Source organism: Prionailurus bengalensis, chromosome E3 (genome assembly GCF_016509475.1).
Source record: "Prionailurus bengalensis isolate Pbe53 chromosome E3, Fcat_Pben_1.1_paternal_pri, whole genome shotgun sequence".
NCBI lineage: Eukaryota > Metazoa > Chordata > Mammalia > Carnivora > Felidae > Prionailurus > Prionailurus bengalensis.
This window is the reverse complement of record NC_057357.1, coordinates 11183405-11201816: the sequence shown is the minus strand read 5'-3', so window position 1 is coordinate 11201816 and position 18412 is coordinate 11183405. Positions and strand designations below refer to the sequence as shown.

The 18412-nt window shown below is 58.4% G+C and overlaps 1 protein-coding gene across 3 annotated transcripts in view; it reads right to left on the bottom strand.

The window, feature by feature from the left end:
* The window catches only part of CLIP2 (CAP-Gly domain containing linker protein 2), a 74501-nt gene extending 58564 nt beyond the window's left edge, over positions 1–15937 (bottom strand). For 2 of the 3 annotated variants that reach the window (XM_043561349.1, XM_043561351.1), the window contains exons 1-2: positions 15690–15937; positions 3621–3720 (exon numbers count right to left, since the gene is read on the bottom strand). The gene's annotated coding sequence lies outside the window, so the exon portion shown is untranslated. The remainder of the gene's footprint in view (positions 1–3620; positions 3721–15689) is intronic. The other variant, XM_043561350.1, reaches the window with a different exon arrangement.
* Between the last annotated feature and the right edge of the window lie 2475 nt (positions 15938–18412).

Below are 18412 nucleotides of genomic sequence, written 5' to 3'. Positions count from 1 at the left end.
TCGCCGACAAAGGAAACCAGAGGAGCCGGCTGCATTCGCTTGGTCCCGCCACCAGTGCTGGGTGGTGATGCGGGGACGGCCAGGGAGGACAGGCCGGCAGCCACCCCCACCCCCCAGGGTCTCCAGAGCCGGTGGGGGGGGGGGGGGCCCGAAGGGAAGAGGGGAGGAGAGAACACATGGTGAACAGGAAGAAGGGGAGGAGCCTGGGGCCAATCACCCCTTTGTGACTCAGCCCTCCTCACGGGATAGAGGAAGGAAGGGCTTTCTTGGGAAAAGCTGGGACCTGGTGATAAATTGGCTTCTGGCCACACTGTGGGGGGCGGGGCAGGCCTGGGAGACAGGAGGGAACAGGCTTAAGGCGATGTGGGTCCAAACCCCAACCCACCACGCGTGGCTGTGGGTCCTTGGCCCGGCGTGAGGCTCCTGCATCACCCGTAAGACGGGGTGAAGGTACCGCTGCCCCGTGGGGGGCACAGATGAGCGAGTCCAAACACGCCCTACAGGTGTCGCCCAGTGCCTGGCACACGGGAGCCGCCGGGAAAGGGCAGCTGCCACTACAACCGCTCTCTATTGAGATCTTGGGAGGCCCGGGGTGCACACGTCGCCTCCCCCAGGGACTCAGGGCCCAGACAAGGCGGGCGCGGGAGGGGCGGAGGAGGGCGGGCGGCATTCAGACCAACAGGCCCCCTTTGTGCCGCCCTCAGTCGCCATTTACCGAAGACAAACCCGGGCTGCATTTCAGGGTTTCCATTTCAGCTGCAAGGGGGTGGGCGGGCCGCAGTCTGAGTGGGGACGAGGCCCAAGAACTTTCCGCCAATCGGAGGCCCAGGGTGCGGCCCCGACGGAACAGGGGAAGGTGCCAAATAGGGCAGTGGAAAGCCCATGCCCGGGGCGGGCATGCAAGAGGCCGGCACCAGGAATCCGGCTCCGGAGACCCGGCCGCCGCTCACACCCGGGGCCTCTGGCTGGAGGGAGGCACTCTGGCAAGACTGGGCTGCTGGCCGAAGCCCAGCCTTCAGGTCCAGGCCTGCCACCCCCAATGACAGCGGTGCATCTCCTGGGTGATTCCCCCTCCTCCCCCTCCTCCTGCCTCAGCTGTCAGCAGCCAGGGTGCCCACACTCCCCCCTCCTCTCCTGACCCTGTGATCTGAGTGCCAGGCAATGTGGCACCCACAGATGAACTTCGTGTGGCCCCTGACCACTCACCACAAGCCCTAAGGCTTAGGCTGCAGCAGCAACACCCTGGGGGCGGAAAGGGAAAGCTCTGTAATAGGGAGCCCAGCACACCAGGGGCCAGGCAGGGGAACCTCAAGGAGCAGGCCGTGCTCTGCAGGTCAGCCAAACAGCTGAAGATTTACTGGCCAAAGTGTGTGCGTGTGCGTGTGGCAGGGGCGTTAATCCAGAGACTGGGAGGGACAGCGGGGTCTCCCAGCCACACACAGGCATCAGCCTCAATGGATGAAGGTCCGCGGAGGATGTCAAACAAGGGGTGCGACACATCAGATGTGCACACTGGCAAGACCGCTCGGGAGGGGATGAGGACACTGGGGGGAGCGAGGGAGGGGAGGCCACTGTCCCGGGGGCTGCTGGGATACATAAGGGACACGACAATGCAGCCTGAACCGTGCAGAGGCGGGGGCTGGAGGGGACAGAGAGGGGAGAGGTGCCAAGCAGCATTTGGTGGCAAACAGTGTGGGTGCAGAGGGAGCACCCAGGGTCCCACTGGGTGGGACCTGGGAGGAGGCGGGGGCTGGCGTGAGGTCTCCGAGGGACCCTGGGGAGGGGCAGCAAGGGGCAGAGTGATGGGACCCTTGGGAGAGTCGCCGGGGACGGCCAAGGCCAGGGAACATCACAAGCTGGGAGCACCCACCAGTACGTGACGTGACGGAGGATGACGTGAGGGCACCCCAGACAGACAGGTAAGAACAGCCGACAGGTAAGACGAGGAAGCCTTCGAGGAGAGGACGCGACCGACCGGACAGCCGCCGGGCCTCCCAGTCAGCAGGGAAATGCAAATCCGAGCCACGAGGAGATCCCATTTCCCACCCAATCAGATGGGCAAAAAGCCAAAAAGCCAGGTGATACCAAGAGTTGGCGAGCGGAGAGCAGGGGCCGGTGGGCGCGGAGCCCAAACAGGGGCGGCGAGGCGTGGCCCGGGAGGCACCTGCCGGGCGTACATCACCGGGCTCCATGCAGCAGCCAGTGTGTGGGGTGGAGACAGGGCTGGGGCGGGGGTAACTGGGGGCTTTATTTCTATTTATAAGATTTGTTTCTTGAGTCCTGCAGACTGTACATGGGCGTTCATCATATTCTGTCAGGTCCTTTTCTCTTTTATGTTTATTTTTGAGAGGGAGAGACCAAGCATGAGCAGGGGAGGAGCAAGAGACACAGGGAGACACAGACTCCGAAGCAGGCTCCAGGCTCCAAGCTGTCAGCACAGAGCCCGACGCGGGGCTCGAACCCACGGACCGTGAGATCATGACCTGAGCCGAAGTCGGACGCTCAGCCGACTGAGCCACCCAGGTGCCCCGTTTTTCTTTTTTTTGTTTTTTGAGTGCCTAAAATATTTCATAGCCATTTTTTTTAATTAAAAAAAATTTTTTTCAAGACAGAAGAGTCCCTCCCCTCGCCGTATACACCTGCCCTGAGGAACCAGACAGTGACCCCCAGGGGGGCCAACTACCAGGCCAAGGCTCACCAAACCCCACCCCAGCAGGGACCCCAGCACTCAACGCCTGCACTGGAAACCCAGTGCCTCCCCAACCCCTGAACCTAGCAGACAGGCGTGACCACCGTCCGCACAGGCCTACTCCCAGCTGGCACTTGCTGCTTGTCCCATCCTGCTTGGAAGGGGGGCTCACTCTGCCTGCATTTGACCGGCGGTGAGGCTAGAATCCCCTCGTGGGAGGGAGCCCAGAGCAGGGTGGGGCTGAGACAGGCCCCCTCCCTGTGAGTCCTGCCAGCTAGAGGTGAAAGCCAAAGTCCGGAGCCCCTGCCAGCCGCCCCTCGGGCGGGCCCGGGATGGCCGGGGACGTGGCACCCGTCGGCCTGTGCCTGTGCCTCCACACCCACCCTCCGCTCCCACCCGGTCAGCGAGGCCCCAGAGGACGCTGGAGCCAGTCCAGGCGGTGCAAGCCCGGCACGCATATGGCCGCTGACCAGTGCAGGAGAGGGTGGTGATGGGCCTTGCTTGGGGTGCGGGGTCACCCTGGGAGTACGAGGAGCCTGGCAGCCATCCAGAACCGGCCCGGGGAAGGGACCCGCCCGAGCCTCACAGCAGAGCTGGAGCCGGACCCAGGCTCCACCAGCCAACGGGGCTTCGGGAGGCGCAGGCCGAAGCTGGGAAGACGGCATGGACGCGGAGGGCGGGGCACCCGTGGGGCGGAGCAGGGGACAGCCCGGGGCCCCAGATGACCCCAGCTTCTCCGGCGCCTGAGGCTGCGAGACGAGCAGGGTCAAGTCCGTCCAGAAGACGGGGCTCCTGTGCTCACCATCCTCGCACCTCTCGGCCTCTGAGCTCAGGGCTGTAGATCCCAGTTTGTAAGCTGGCATCTTCCCTGTCCTGCCCGTGGCCCGGGGTGACTACGGAGCCCTGGGAGTGACCGGCCTGTCAGTCTCACCTGAGCTGCACACACTGGAGCGCGGCCATCGTCCCTCAAGCTTGGAGGTGGTTCAGATGCTGTCCTCGGCAGAGCAGAGGGGACCAGGGCTGTGTCGGGTCTGGGGAGGGGAAGGGACACCAATGTCAATATACTTCCTGGCCTTATACACACACTTACACACACACACACACACACACACACACACACACACACACAGTTGGCACGTTCAGAACCAGGGGACAACCATGGCCCCGAGAACCCGCTCCTGACTGTGGGCCACTCACAGCCCCAGCGACTGGACAGCTGGGGCCCTCCTGCCACTGACCCAGCCTGGTTCCGCTGGATGAGGTCCCGGCCAGGCCCAAGGAGAAGGGCTTGGGAACAACATGACTCAAGTTGCCCTCTGACCCACCTTTATTCCCATTTCACAGAATGGGAAACTGAGGCCCAGGCTGATGGTCACAGAGCAAGTGAACAGGACGGTGAGATTCAAGCGTCCAAGTGACCGAAAACGTGTGCTGGGCAGAGGGGTCCCTGAGACCAGAAGCGGTCAGAGGCTGAGGGAGGGAAGGGGCCTGCTGAGGTCACCTAGCGATCTAGGCAGAACAGGCAGGAAAGCGCTCCTGCGTCCTGTCTCCCAGGACAGTGTCCTGACCTAGTCTCTTTTTGCTGTAACTACATCCAACACACGTAGGCCAGGAAACACCCCAACACCCGGGGTCTCCTCCCTAACCCAGCCGGCCGGGCCTCCTCCCTAGGGTTAGAATCTGCACAAGCAACTTAAAAAATACCCCTGAGCCAAGGACGATCTTTACAACAAGTGGTTCTGGGTCCCCATAACCACATGGGGAAAAACAAATCATGACCCACCCGTGGTTGATAGAACAATGTCCCCCCCACCCTCCGCCAACGATTTTCATGTCCCCATCCCTGGAATGTGTTAACGATGTTAGCTTACACATGGCAAAGGGAAACTGAGGTTGTAGATGGAATTTAAGGACGCTAGTCAGCCGACCTCCAGATGGGAAGATTATTCTGGATTATCCAGGCGGGCCCAATGTGATCACACGCGTCCTTCCAAGTGCAAGAGGGAGGCAGAAGGGACAGAATCACAGGGATGGCAGCGTGCCCACAACTCAGGGTGACATTGGTAGCTTTGAAGATGGAGGAAGGGGCCACCAGGCAAAGAATGCGGGCAGCCTCTAGGAGCTGGAGAAGGGCAAGAAACAGATTCTTCCCCGAGCCTCTAGAAGGAACACGGCCCTACTGACATCCTGATTTTAGCCGGGAGAGATCCATTTCAGACTTCTAGCCTCCATAAGTCTAAAATAATACATCTGTGCTGTTTGAAGGCCACTGTGTTTGTGGTCATTTGTCAGGGCAGCAAAGGGAGACCAGTATGTTTATTTCACGTCATACACGAAAACCAATCCCAGAGGGACAGCAGGTCTAACCGTGAAAGGCAAAACAATACAGTATTTAAGAGACATGAATAAAGACTGAAATATGCAAAGATTTCTTAACAGGACACAGAAAATACCAGAAGGCAGGGAAAGGACGGATAAATTGGACCAGATTAAGAGCTTTTGGGGGCACCTGGTGGCTCAGTTAAGTGTCTGACTCTTGATTTCGGCTCAGGTCATGAGCTCATGGTCTGTGGGATCAAGCCCCACGTCGGGCTCTGCGCTGACAGCACAGAGCCTGCTTGAGATTCTCTCTCTCCCTCTCTCTGCCCCTCCCCTGCTTGCTCTCTCTGTCTCAAAATAAAACAAATTTTTTTAATGTTTTTTGTTTATTTTTGAGAGAGCGTGACCAGGGGAGGGGCAGCGAAAGATGGAGACACAGAATCCGAAGCAGACTCTAGGCTCTGAGCTGTCAGCCCAGAGCCTGATGCGGGGCTCGAACTCACAAACCGCGAGATCATGACCTGAGCCCAAGTCGGAGGCTTAACTGACTGAGCCACCTGGGCACCCTTAAATACATATTTTTTTTTAATTAAAAAAAAAAGGGGGCGCCCGGGTGGCGCAGTCGGTTAAGCGTCCGACTTCAGCCAGGTCACGATCTCGCGGTCCGGGAGTTCAAGCCCCGCGTCGGGCTCTGGGCTGATGACTCTGGTCAATAAACATGCTCAGCTTTAGAAATTTGTTAAAAATTGGGGCGCCTGGGTGGCGCAGTCGGTTAAGCGTCCGACTTCAGCCAGGTCATGATCTCGCGGTCCGGGAGTTCAAGCCCCGCGTCGGGCTCTGGGCTGATGGCTCAGAGCCTGGAGCCTGTTTCCGATTCTGTGTCTCCCTCTCTCTCTGCCCCTCCCCCGTTCATGCTCTGTCTCTCTCTGTCCCAAAAATAAATAAACGTTGAAAAAAAAATTAAAAAAAAAAAAGATTAAGAGTTTCTGTACATCAAATGATACCACTGAGAGACAGAGAGACAGTATTGTGTGAGGAACGAGCCACAGAAGGGGAAAACATTTGCAAGCCCTACATTCCAAGAATGATTCATATTCAGAATACAGAGAGAAGTCCAACAAATCAAGTTGGAAAGATCAGCAAGACACCTCAAAGAGCGCTACATGAAAAGAGGGTATTTAAAAGACCAGCAAACAGATGGAAAGACGTTCTCCTTTGTTGCTCGTCTGGCTAACGCCATATTCACCAGAACGCAGAAAGTGAAGCAGACACACGAGGGGTGGCTGAGGCTGCAGAATGCCCAGACCGCTCACCCACTGCCGAGATGAGAGTCAACTGGTAAGCGATTTGGAAACCAGTTTGATCTCACCTACTAACCCTGATCGCGACCCAGAGACTCCACTCCTAGGCACGCCCCCAAAAGGAATGCGGACATAAGTGCCCCAAAGACAGACTGTTCCTAATGCTCCTAAACTGAAAGTAACCCAAATATCCAGCTCCGTGAGAAGGAGTAACTAAGGCGGGCTCTCTTCCTGCAATGGAAGAAAATACAGCAATGCAAATGAATGAACTACAACTCTATGCAACCACGTGTTTGAGCTCTGTGATTATACACCTGTGTGTTATTTTTTTTTTAATTTTTTTAATGTTTATTTATTTTTGAGAGAGGGAGAGGCAGAGTGTGAGTGGGGGAGGGGCAGAGAGAGAGAGGGAGACACAGAATCCGAAGCAGGCTCCAGGCCCCGAGCTGTCGGCACAGAGCCTGATGCGGGGCTCGAACCCACCAACTGTGAGATCATCACCTGAGCCAAAGTCAGATGCTTAACTGACTGAGCCACCTGGGCACCCCAAAATAAAGAAACTTTAAATACGTACATAAATATCAACAAACAAATAAATAAAAATGAAGTCAGTGGACAATCATTACTGATGATATCAAAAACCAGGGGGGGGGCTCCTGGGTGGCTCAGTCAGTTAAGTATATGGTTCTTGATTTCCGCTCAGGTCATCATCTCACTCGATCGTGGGTTCGAGCCCCACATCGGGCTCTGCTGCTGAGAGTGTGGGGCCTGCTTGGGATTCTCTCTCTCCCTCTCTCTCTGCCCCTCCCCCACTAGCACTCTCTCTCAAAAATAAATACATAAGCATAAAAAAAAAAATCAGGGAAGGGGTCCCCCTTGGGTCAGGGGTACTAACCGGAAGGATAACAGGAGAGGTTCTGGGGAGCCAGCAGGCTCTCATTATACAAGGATTTCAGTTTGGAAACTTCAACAAGTATGCTTATGTCATGCACACTTTTCTGCGTGGATACTGTATTTCAATAAAAAGGCTTTAAAATTCTTTTTCTTCTTTTTTTAATTTTTTTTAACGTTTATTTATTTTGAGACAGAGAGAGACGGAACATGAACGGGGGAGGGTCAGAGAGAGAGGGAGACACAGAATCGGAAGCAGGCTCCAGGCTCTGAGCAGTCAGCACAGAGCCCGACGCGGGGCTTGAACTCACGGACCGGACCGTGAGATCGTGACCTGAGCCGAAGTCGGACACTTAACCGACTGAGCCACCCAGGCGCCCCTAAAATTCTTTTTAATTACCTGGGCTGGGGGTGGGTGGCAGCGGAAGTGGAGGAAGCAGGGGTGGTCCCAGCCCCTCTGGGTCCTTCCCGCCTATCAGACAGCCCCGGGCGGTGGTGCCTAACCATGGGGACCCACGGGGCATCTGGCTCCCCGCGGTTCTGCGAGCTCCCTGCGGGCAGGCCCAAGCCCCATGGACGTCAAGCACCCGGGGCCTGACCCACAGCGGTGCCGTGCTCAGTGCGCAGCCTTCCCGAACACCAACCTTCCTCCCTGAACAAGGCATGCCAAGTCAGCACCCCAGCATCCTCTCTCGAGCCTTGCCCTGCAGGGAGGAGGCTGAGCCCCCCTGAGGTCTGGGCCTGTGGGAACAGAATGCGATCCAGGGCCCATGAGGCAGCCTGGAGAACGCATGAACCAGCCAGGGGGCCAGGGGCACCATCTAAACCTCTGAAGGACAAAAGGCAACCCAGGGCTGTGGGTGGGTGATGGGACAGGATGGGCGGAGGAGGGGCAGAACCTGGTGGCCCCAGGGGTGAGGTCAGTCACTAAGAAGCCCTCATGGTGTTTTAGTGCTTCCAGAAAGGCAGCCACCACCCCCAGCCACCAAAAGCTGCCTGAATGCCACAGACGCCCACCCATACACGTCCTACCACATCCCCAGGCCTTTGCAAACACTGTTCCAGATTCTGCCTAACGCTGGTCCTCTCATCCGCTGGCAAACTCCCTCATATCTCGCTGACGGCAGCTTTAAGAGGGCAGAGTCTTTGCAGATCGTATCCATTGCTGGGCTCTCGGTACCTAGGACAGCGCCCAGCACATGCAGCAGCTCAAAACGCCTAACGAGCTCGCGAATGAATGAAGGAAACACCAACGCGTGGAAACGCCCTCCCTCCGCCACCACCCTCTTCCTCTCCACATCCATGGCAGCTTGTTCACACACCACAGCCGCACTCACTGGCCGGCTTGGAGCGAGCTCTGGGAAGGGCAGGAGGTTCCCAACAATTAGCATCGGGCACAGAGTGGATGCTAACCACATTTGGGTCCAATGAACAAAGAGGCAGGCAGTGAGCCCCCCATCACTGGAGGAGATCAAGCAGAGACCAAGACCTGTTCTCAGAGCAGGTATCTGCTCCAGGTGGCACAGCTGCCCCGCGAGGCTCTCCCAAACTCACACAGCTATTACTGTCCATAACAACACTAACCCCAACTATGTTGAGCACCGCCCCCCTACTCAGGGCTGGAAGGGTGACCCCATGTCCACATCACTCTCTGTCACAGAGCTTGATTCTTCACTGTGCTGGACTCAGAGCCTGTGTGGGTGCACCTGGTGTGGGGGGTCCAGGTGGGATGGGCCCCCCCTCTTCTGCTGAGCTGTTCCAGCCTAAGGAGACACAGACCCACAATATCTGTTCTGCTCCACACGCCGGCCCAAGTGCTTTATAAATACTACCTCATTTAACCTCTGCAACAGCCCTGTTATGAATTCCATCCACTTTACTAGTGGGAAACTGAGGCCTGGAGTGGTCATTCGTTTGCTTAGGGTGACACAACTGATCCAATAGTAGACGTGGAATTCAAACTCGGGCCCTCTGGCCACACAGCCTGAGTTCTTAACCACCCTTCTTGACTTCCTTTCTTGACTTTCTCAGAATCAAGACCAACTCTCCTCCTGGCACCCAGGTTTGGGGGGACAGGGCAAGAGGTTTCAAGGACGAGGCCAGGAGGACACCCCCCAGCCCTGGGTGCCAAGGCCATGGTCTGCAGTCTCTCTGCCCACTAGCCTAGGCCTTGCCTGCCTCTGGCCTCATTTCCTGGGAACCCTGTCCACCAGCACCCTTCGTTCCAGCTTCCTTGAGTTTCTCATTGCTCCCTAAGACCCCTCCCCCCGTCGCTCATTCTGCCAGACGCCTTCACCCTTCTTCTATCCTTCAGCCAACTCCTGGGGCCGACTGGGTGCACTCCCTGTATCATGTCCCCCACGCCTCCTCAGGAGATGGGGATTCTTGGGCAGGAGCCAGTGTGGCTCCTAGCTCATCAGCTCTCACGCACCCCTGGGGCCAGGCAGACCCCAGTGAACAGGCTGGCTGTGAGCACGAACCCTGGCTCTCAGCGGTCCACAGAGACCCTCCAGGAGGAGGCTTAGAAAGATCAGAAGGCAGAGTCACCTGGGTAGCTCAGTCGGTTAAGCATCCAACTTTGGCTCAGGTCATAATCTCATGGTTTGTGAGTTCAAGCCCCAAGTCGGGCTCTGTGCTGACAGCTCAGAGCCTGGAGCCTGCTTCGGATTCTGGATCTCCATCTTTCTTTGCCCCTCCTCCACTCACACTTGCTTGTTCTCTCTCTCAATTTCTCCCAAAAATAAACAACTATTTTTTAAAAATTTAAAGATACAGGGGCGCCTAGGTGGCTCAGTCGGTTAAGTGTCCGACTCTTGGTTTCGTCTCAAGTCATGATCTCGGGGTTTCATGAGTTTGAGCCCCACATTGGGCTGTGCGCTGATGGTATGGAGCCTGCTTGGGATTTTCTCTCTCTCTCTCTCTCCCTCTCTCTCTGTCCCTCCCCTGCTCACGCTGTCTCTTTCAAGACAAATAAATAAACTTTAAAAAAAAATTTAAAGAAAGGAAGATCAGAAGGCAGCCACTCTCACCCTCTACCTTCTGGACCAAGGGCCATACCAGGACCACAATGGCTGGCAGCCCGACCCTTAGGCTTTAGTGGTATATACAGCAGGGCTCACAGGAGCGAGGTGACAATACAACCACTCAAAACACCTGCCTCGCCCTCAGATCAGGCTACTAGAAAGCTCAGAGGCAAGTTACCTGCCACAGAAGGTACGGCAGCTCCTCCAGCTTCGTTTGATTTTTGCCACCCCGGCTTTGCTCTTTACCCCGGTCATTTTCATCTCGTTATGGGGCGTTTACCTTTGCGAATCATCTCCAGCCCTCTCTGGAGTCACACAAAGAACACACAAGACCCTCTCGGATGTCTCCCCTCCTCCGCCCTGAGCTTCCGGTACTGGGCACAACCCCTAGCACAGAAACTGAAGTGTGAGCTGTGTCGGAGAACCAACGAATTTATGCAAGGAACAGTCCACAGTAGAAAAGGGAACAGCCTGAGCAGAATGAGGACACAAGGCGGCAAAACATCCCCGGGCACCAAATGCTGCCCCCTCCCTCGTGGCAGCGTCCAGCTTCACACGTGACTTAGGGTGACACACTTGTGGGACCACAAGTGACTTAGGGACCACACGAGTGGTGGGCTTTAGGCTGAGAACTCCAGGCTGGAAAAACAGGGACTCCTTGTGAGCCTGAAAGTCCACCCCTTCGTGGCAAAGAGGCCACGAGGGTGAAAAGGGATGTGTGCAGAGCAGGTGTTTTCCTGGGCAGAGTCAAAGGCAGATTCCAGAGATGTACCAAGAGCTGCCCAGGGAAGACAGAAGCATTAGGTGGACCAGGGCCCGAATTTACACCTTGTTGATAAAAACCACCTGACATGCTCTGCTTTCTATTTATTTATTTTTTAATGTTTATTTATTATTTTGAAAGAGAGAGAGACAGAGCACAAGTAGAGGAGGGGCAGAGAAAGACAGAGAGGGAGACACAGAATCCGAAGCAAACTCCAGGCTCCGAGCTGTCAGCACAGAGCCTGACGAGGGGCTTGAACCCACGGACCGTGAGATCGGGACCTGAGCTGAAGTTGGCCACTTAACCAACGGAGCCACCCAGGCGTCCCATCAGCTTTCTATTCAGAAGGGACACACTTCATTGTCGTTTTCAAGCATTTCCTCTGAGATCCTGAGTTTTGTATTCCTGTTTCTGTGCACCGACCCTGGTAGCCCTGGAAGGGGGTGGTGGGACAGGGTGGGCAGTGGGGTGGCCCAGGTCTCCAGGTCCTGAAGGGAGGAGCCTCATCTGCTCCTGAGCCAGGGCTGGGGGTGGGGAGGGCACCCTCGGTCCCCACGCCAGCCAGGCTGGGCCACTCCAGCTACTCCCAAGAAATGCCGCTGCCTAGAGGTGGAGACCGCAGTTAACTGGCTCTGGGTCCGCCTCTCCCATCAGATCCAGTTTTCCAGGCTAGCAATGCCCCGCTCACCCGTCCTCCCCCAGCACACACCACGTGGGCATCCTCCAGCGGCTGACACTGTAGTTGGTGCCCGGCACCGTTTCCCCGCCCCCACCCCCAGCCCCAGAGATCACATGGCCTGCCGCCCACCAGCTGGGCGCCCAAGCCGGTGCCGGTGCCGGGTTGGTCTCTCCAGCACCCCAAGACTGAGGGGAGTGCCCACAGGAGGTCCTGTGGCCTCAAGCTAAAGCCCCCATTCAGGGCAGTCACATCAGCAACCCAGAGAGACACAGCCTACCAGGAGAGAAGATGAGAGGCAGAGAAAATGAAACCGCAGTCCAGAAAAGAGGAAAACCAGAGGAGGGGCTGTCTGCCAGCATCCCAGGTCCTGGGGGAGCCGGGCGGCCTGCAACTGTTTGCTGCAGAAGTTTCCTTTCCCTCCGAACTCTCCTTTCACTTAACCTAATTGGAGAAGCTTCCTGTTCCCCTCTAAGAAAATAATCCCAAAGACGTGGGTCAGGGCCCTCCCTGCTCACCAAGCCACGCCCACCGCTCCCAGCTCATTAAGGCTGAGACACGTCTGGGTAAGGCCAGCGTGGGAGGGTGGGGGGGAGAGTCGGCCGGGAAGCCGAGGCACAGCCAGCTGGGGGGGGGGGGGGGGCCGGGAGCCAGAAAGTGCTTGGACTTTGCACTTGGGCAACCGGGGTGGTGTCTGAGGTAGGCACGGCCCAAACCAGGCTTTAGTGAAACGCACATGGTAGCATGTCCCCCAGGCACCCGGTAGGTGCTTGACGCACGAAAGGCCAACAGGGAAAACCTCTCTGTGCCCCGACGTCCTCATCTGCAAAACGCAGGCAGCGTCGTGAAGATGTCCACAAACGGAAACACGCATTTAGAGAGTTCGCTGACGGTTCCTGGCACAGAGTAAGCCCTCGGTATGTGTTGTTTTCTTAAAAACCTACACGAAAGCTGGGGTTCCCCATCCCTCCCAAGAGCCATCAGGCAGGTGGTACGGTCTGAACGTTTGTGACTACCCCCCCCCCCCAACCTCCACATTCATATGTTGAAACCTAAGCCCCAACGTGATGTTTGTCAGGAGGCCAGGGGCCTTGGGAGGTGACAGGGTCAGGAGGGAGGGGCCCTCCAGGACAGGATCAGTGTCCTCATTAAAAGGGACCCCGGACTGTTCTGCAGCCCCTTCTGCCGTGTGAATACAGGAAGTGTGCAACCCGGAAGAGGGCCTCCCCTGGAACATGCTGGCACCCTGATCTTGGACTTCCAGACTCCAGAACCGTGAGAAATCGACTTCTGCTGGGTATAAGCCACCTGGTCCATGGTATTTTGTCACCACTGCTTAGATGAGGCCGGCAGGGAACCAGCAGGGTCAGGAAGGCCGCTGGCCCCTCCTCTGAGCACAGGAAGCAGAGGTGCGGGGAAAGGGCATCAGGAGGGCAGGGTCAACCTTCAGGGTGGCGGGCCCAGGGAGAGGACACCAGGAGGGAACTGTCCCCCACGTCAAGGACCAGAATGGAGGGGGCAGCTCTGGGAGGAGGCCGCGGTGAGCGGCCAACAGGCAGGCACGGCTGCCCCAGCACGGACACAAGCTGGGGGACGGGACGAGCCACGTGTGTGTGGACGGGAGCTATGTGGGTAGAGCAGCGATGAACACTGGTCACCCGCCCTGTCACAGCGCACGTACTTCACACACATCCATCCCTTTGGTTCTCACAACAACCCTAAAAGGTGGATACCATAAGCACCCTCACTTTATAGACAGGGAAACTGAGGCAGAGGGGTGCAGTGACTTGTCAGAGGTCACACAGCTAGGAAGGAACAGAGCTGGAATCTGAACCCAGGCTGTCAGGTGCCAGCATCCAAACGCTTAACCGCCAAACCAGGCAGCAGATACTGCAGGGGGGTTGGTATCTCTGTGGGTGGGTCGCCCTCCTTGGGAGTTTGAGCTCCGGGTGCAGAACTCCAGAGAGCACCTTCCCAGCCTGCCGGGTGCACCTAGAAGCTTGCTGGTGCAAAAGCTCATGTGAGCCGAGGCTCTTCCCAGGTTCCCTCTGCAAGGTCCCTGCCTTTGAAGCTCCACTCCAACCCTCCCCCCTCCACCTGAGCCCATACCCCAACGTCTCTCCTGGGCCAGACACTGCGGGTGCCAGCGCAATCTGGGCTTATAGCCCCTGGAGGAAGGTGCCTGGCCACCCCCTCCACCACCACCCCCCCCCCGCCCCTCCATGTGCAAAAGTAGAAGGGACAGGGGCACCCGGGTGGCTCAGTCGGTTGAGCTGCCGACGTCGGCTCAGGCCATGATCTCACAGCTCGTGAGTTCGTGCCCCACATCGGGCTCTGTGCTGACCGCTCAGAACCTGAAGCCTGCTTTCGATTAAGCGTCCGACTTCCGCTCAGGTCATGATCTCACCGTCCGTGAGTTCGAGCCCCCCCCCCCCACCCCGTCAGGCTCTGTTGCCAACAGCTCAGAGCCTGGAGCCTGCTTCGGATTCTGTGTCTCCCTCTCTCTCTGCCCCTCCCCTGCTTGTGCTCTCTGTCTCAAAAAGAAATAAAAACATTTAAAAATAAACATTAAAAAAATTTTTTTAAAAAGTAGAAGAGACAGAACAATCCCTTCCCTCAAACCCCATGCCCCAATCACCTAAATCCTTTACTGTTCCTCCTTCCCATCAGCCAGGCGGCCTCCTTTTAGGACTCCAAGCACTTACCCCCACTACTTCTCCTGCCTGAAGCTCTTGTGTGGCATCCTGGCAGCAAACTTATGCATGGTGCCCCCATCAAGCTTCCTGCTCCACCCCATCCTCCAGGCGTCCCTCCTCTGTATTTCCAGCTACCCCACCAAGGCACTCATCAAGCAAGCCACCAAGACTTGCAGGGCTGTGCCCTTTGGGGGCAGCGAGGCCCCTGTTCTGTGTACCTGCCAGCTCCTGGTAGTGCTGGGCCAGGTGACAGCAGCTGGATGAATGAAGGGCTCATTGTTTACATTACAACTGGTGAGGAGTCTTGCCCCACATGGTGTTCCCTGCACTCTCCTCCTCCTCTGCCAGCAGCCCTAGGCCACTGCTACCCCCACTAACCTCCCTTGGGCATCTTACAGGGGTGAGGACATCTCCCCCCTCATATTGGAGAAGCGGGGTATCCAAGGTTGGGAACGCGCTGCTGGGTGTGTGACTCCCCCCCCCCCACCAAGGTGCCCCCACTGTCCGTCCTTCCCAGGGTGGGGCCAGGGCCTGCGTGGCAGTGCCCAGTGGGCACCCGCCCCACCCAAGCCCCGCCTGAAGGGCCCAAACGGGCGCGCCCTGGAGGCCCAGCAGAGCATCTCGGTGGCGATGGCCCCTCCCTGTGGGGAGGGCAGAAAATCTGCTGCCTCACCAGCTACCAGCGCCAGCCTGGGGGGGCACCCCTAGCGGGATGCCGCCCCGCCCCAGTCTCCCCCATACCCCCTCCACCATGCACTTCGACCAAGTTTTGCAAAGGGAATCGGCCGGGCGACCCCAGCCGGCGGGGCGGGGGCTCCGTGTTCTCCCAGACCCGGGGTCTGGAAAAGGGGGCTGTATGGCCGCGCCCACCGGGCTGTGCCCCCCACCACCCCCCCGCATTCCCCCACCGCCTGGGAGCTCAGAGAGCCCTGCGGCGCGTCCGGCCTCCCGGCGCTGCCCTTGAGAGCCGGGACAGGCAGCCCCCACAACAGATGTGCCGAACCCCAGTCTGCGGATGCGGGCGCCGACGGTGCCGGAGATGCCTTCACCGAAGGGACTCGCAGCCCGGGAAGCACCCGCCCCCCCCCCCCAACGCCAGCAGCGTCCTCTCCTCGCCTGCGGGCGACAGGGAAGTTGGGGGTGCACGGGGAGCAGCTCCCGCTCACGCCCACCCGCCGGCCCCCGGCCCTCCGGCCTCTCCCACGCCCCGACAATGCCTGCGGGCGGCCGCCCCGCTGCAGCTCAGGCCGGGCCGCCGCCGCCTCCCGCATCCCTCGCTCCTTTGTTGCCCGGCGAGCCCCCTCCCCCGGGGGCCCTCCGGCCGCTCCTACCTGCGCCCCTCCGGCTGCGGGCTGCGCTGCGGGAGGCCCGGCGCCCGGCCTCCTCCGCTCCCGGCCCGGACGCCGCGGGGGGAGAGGATGCTGCGGCCCCTCCCCGCGCGCCGCTGCCCACCGGCCGCAGCCCCTCCCGGGGCCGGGGCTCCGCGCTCGCGCTCCGGGCCCGGGCCACGCTCCGCGGCCGCAGCCGCAGCCGCGTCCGGGCGGCGGCGGCGGGAAGGCGGGAGGCGCGGATCGAGCAGCCCCGGCCGCCGCCTGCGCGCCCCGCGGCCGAGCCGAGCCGAGCCGAGCTGAGCGGGAGCGGAGCGAGCGGCCCGGCTCCGGGAGGGAACAAAAGGGGCCGGCGCTGGGGCGGGCGCGGGAGGGCGGGGCCTGGCGCGGCGGGGGTCAGGCGCGCGTTCACGTGGCCTCGCGTTTCTCCGGCCGCCGCGCCGCGCCGCAAGCGGGCGGGCGGGCGGAAAACGCTGCCGTATACCTTGTCCTCCGCCGGAGGCAGTCAGTTGTGGGGCGTCTGGGGTGCGCCCACACCCGCCTCGGCGATGGTCACCTATCGACGCCGAAATCGTGTTGATGCTCGGCTCACGAGGCTGTCTCAGACCATTGGGAGAGATGCAAACTCGAGATGCTGGGAGAGATGGGGAGGAGCTTCCCCGGAAGGCTTCACGGAGGAGGTGACATTTGAACTGGACAGGAACTGATGAGGAGGGGATGATGTAGCCGGTAGAGCCGAGCTGAGAACTCCAGGTCTTACTGAGCTGTCCTGAGGCCAAGGCAGGTGGGGGGCGGGGGGGGGGGGGGGAAGGCACGGGGGTCTTGGTGATACACTCCCAACTTGTTATTGGAAAAAGTGATACTCAAGACCCAGACGAATATTACACCCTCCTCCCCGGAGTAAGACCCGTCTCCTGGGGTATCAGAGGAGTTGACACAGCTGCCAGCACCCCCACACACACCCCGGGGGGTGGGGCGCAGAGGTTAAGTGGCAGCCCAGGAGCAAGAAATATCGGACTCCCGACACCCATAGGTGCTTGCACTGTGACTGGCCTCTGTGCCACCTTCTCCGGCCTTGATAAGCTAACTTCGGAGCCATTGCCCTTAGTTCTATCTGTAATGCCCTTGTCCCCTTCTCTATTTGACAAATCATCCTTCCCTTTCAAAGCCCAGCTCAAATTCACCTCCATTTCCCTTGAGCATGAGAAGGTGGGTGTGTGGAGGAAGGTTGTGGTCCACACAGTGACACTGACTCCAAGGAGGACAGGCAGGCACCAGGCAGTCTTCTTCATGTCCCCTAAGGCACCCAGTCCTGTGCCTGGCCGAGGGTAGACAATGACACCTGAATGAATGAATTGGTTCAGTTACCACCACCATCCCTCCACTGCTCTGGTATCCATCATCTTTGAGAAATGAGTTAACCTCTTAAGAGTTTTTTTTTAATGTCTATTTATTTATTTTGAGAAAGAGAGAGCACACATGTGCAAGCAGGGGAGAGACAGAGAGAGAGAGGGAGAGAGAGAGACTCCCAAGCAGGCTCCGTGTTGTCAGCGCAGAGCCCAGTGTGGGACTTGAACTCGCAAATCACGAGATCATGACCTGAGCCGAAATCGAGAGTTGGATGCTTAACCCACCGAGCCACCAGGCGCCCCAAGGCCAGAGGTTTCCCAAGCTTTTAAGGACACGCAGGCCTTCGAAACTGTGAACCCTGGGGAGGATCTCCCAGAAATGTACAATACACGCATGCACATACACGTGTGCGCGCGCACACACACACACACACACACATTCATGCACATACATATACACACAGAGTTTTGCAGACAGGTTCAGGCAATTCACAGACCCCCTTGGATCCCCACCTGGTCTGTACACCCAGGTTCTAGGGTAGGGAGCTCAGAAAAGATGGGGGTGAGTGCATCAGGGGGGCGGGGGGCAGGGTGTAGTAAAGAGTATGATTTACCCAAATGAGTGGGTTTCTGGCCCAGATCAAATGGCACCTGCGTTCTGGGGGCACTTCTCCCTTCTTTGACACATACAGCTTCTGGAACCAGGAAAATGGCCGAAGTTCCCAGGACATCAACCCACCAGAAATAGACCAAGAAGGTTCCCTGTTGAAAACTAAACCATTTAGTCCCACCCCTCCTTCCACAGGTGGATATAATAATAATAATAATAATAAAGAGAGGCAGGGATTTATCCAGGTCACAAGGTCCTGCTGTGATGCATTTGAGCTCCCCTGTGCCTGTTGGGGTTCATTCACCCCCTCTTGCCTTCCACCCACCCCTGACCCCCCCCCCACCAGCCCCTCCCTCAGTTACAGCCCCCAGTGCTATTCAGACCAACAGTGCACACAGAGTACTAGCTTCCTCAGCCTTGGACTCCGAGGGTGGAGTTGCAAAGGGGCAACTCACCTGGGCCAGCACCACCTTCTGCCCTTACTGCTGCCACGCTTGTTCTAGATGAGAAAAGATACTTTCTCTCTCCCGGGAGCTTGGATTGGGGTTTGCTGCTTCCTGCAGCCACGTGAACGCTGTAGATGTACAGGGTGGAGCTGGGCAAGATGCCCTGGGGCATCAGGCCTGGGGTGGGGCTGGTGTGGGGGGTGAGGACCAGGGGAGGAGAGCCCTCCCAGCTGACCTCTCAGGCAGGGCTTTGTCTCCCCAGAAAGCGCTGATTTGGCCATTTTCTTGCTGACACTGGCCCTGACTGGCAGCCCACAGGAC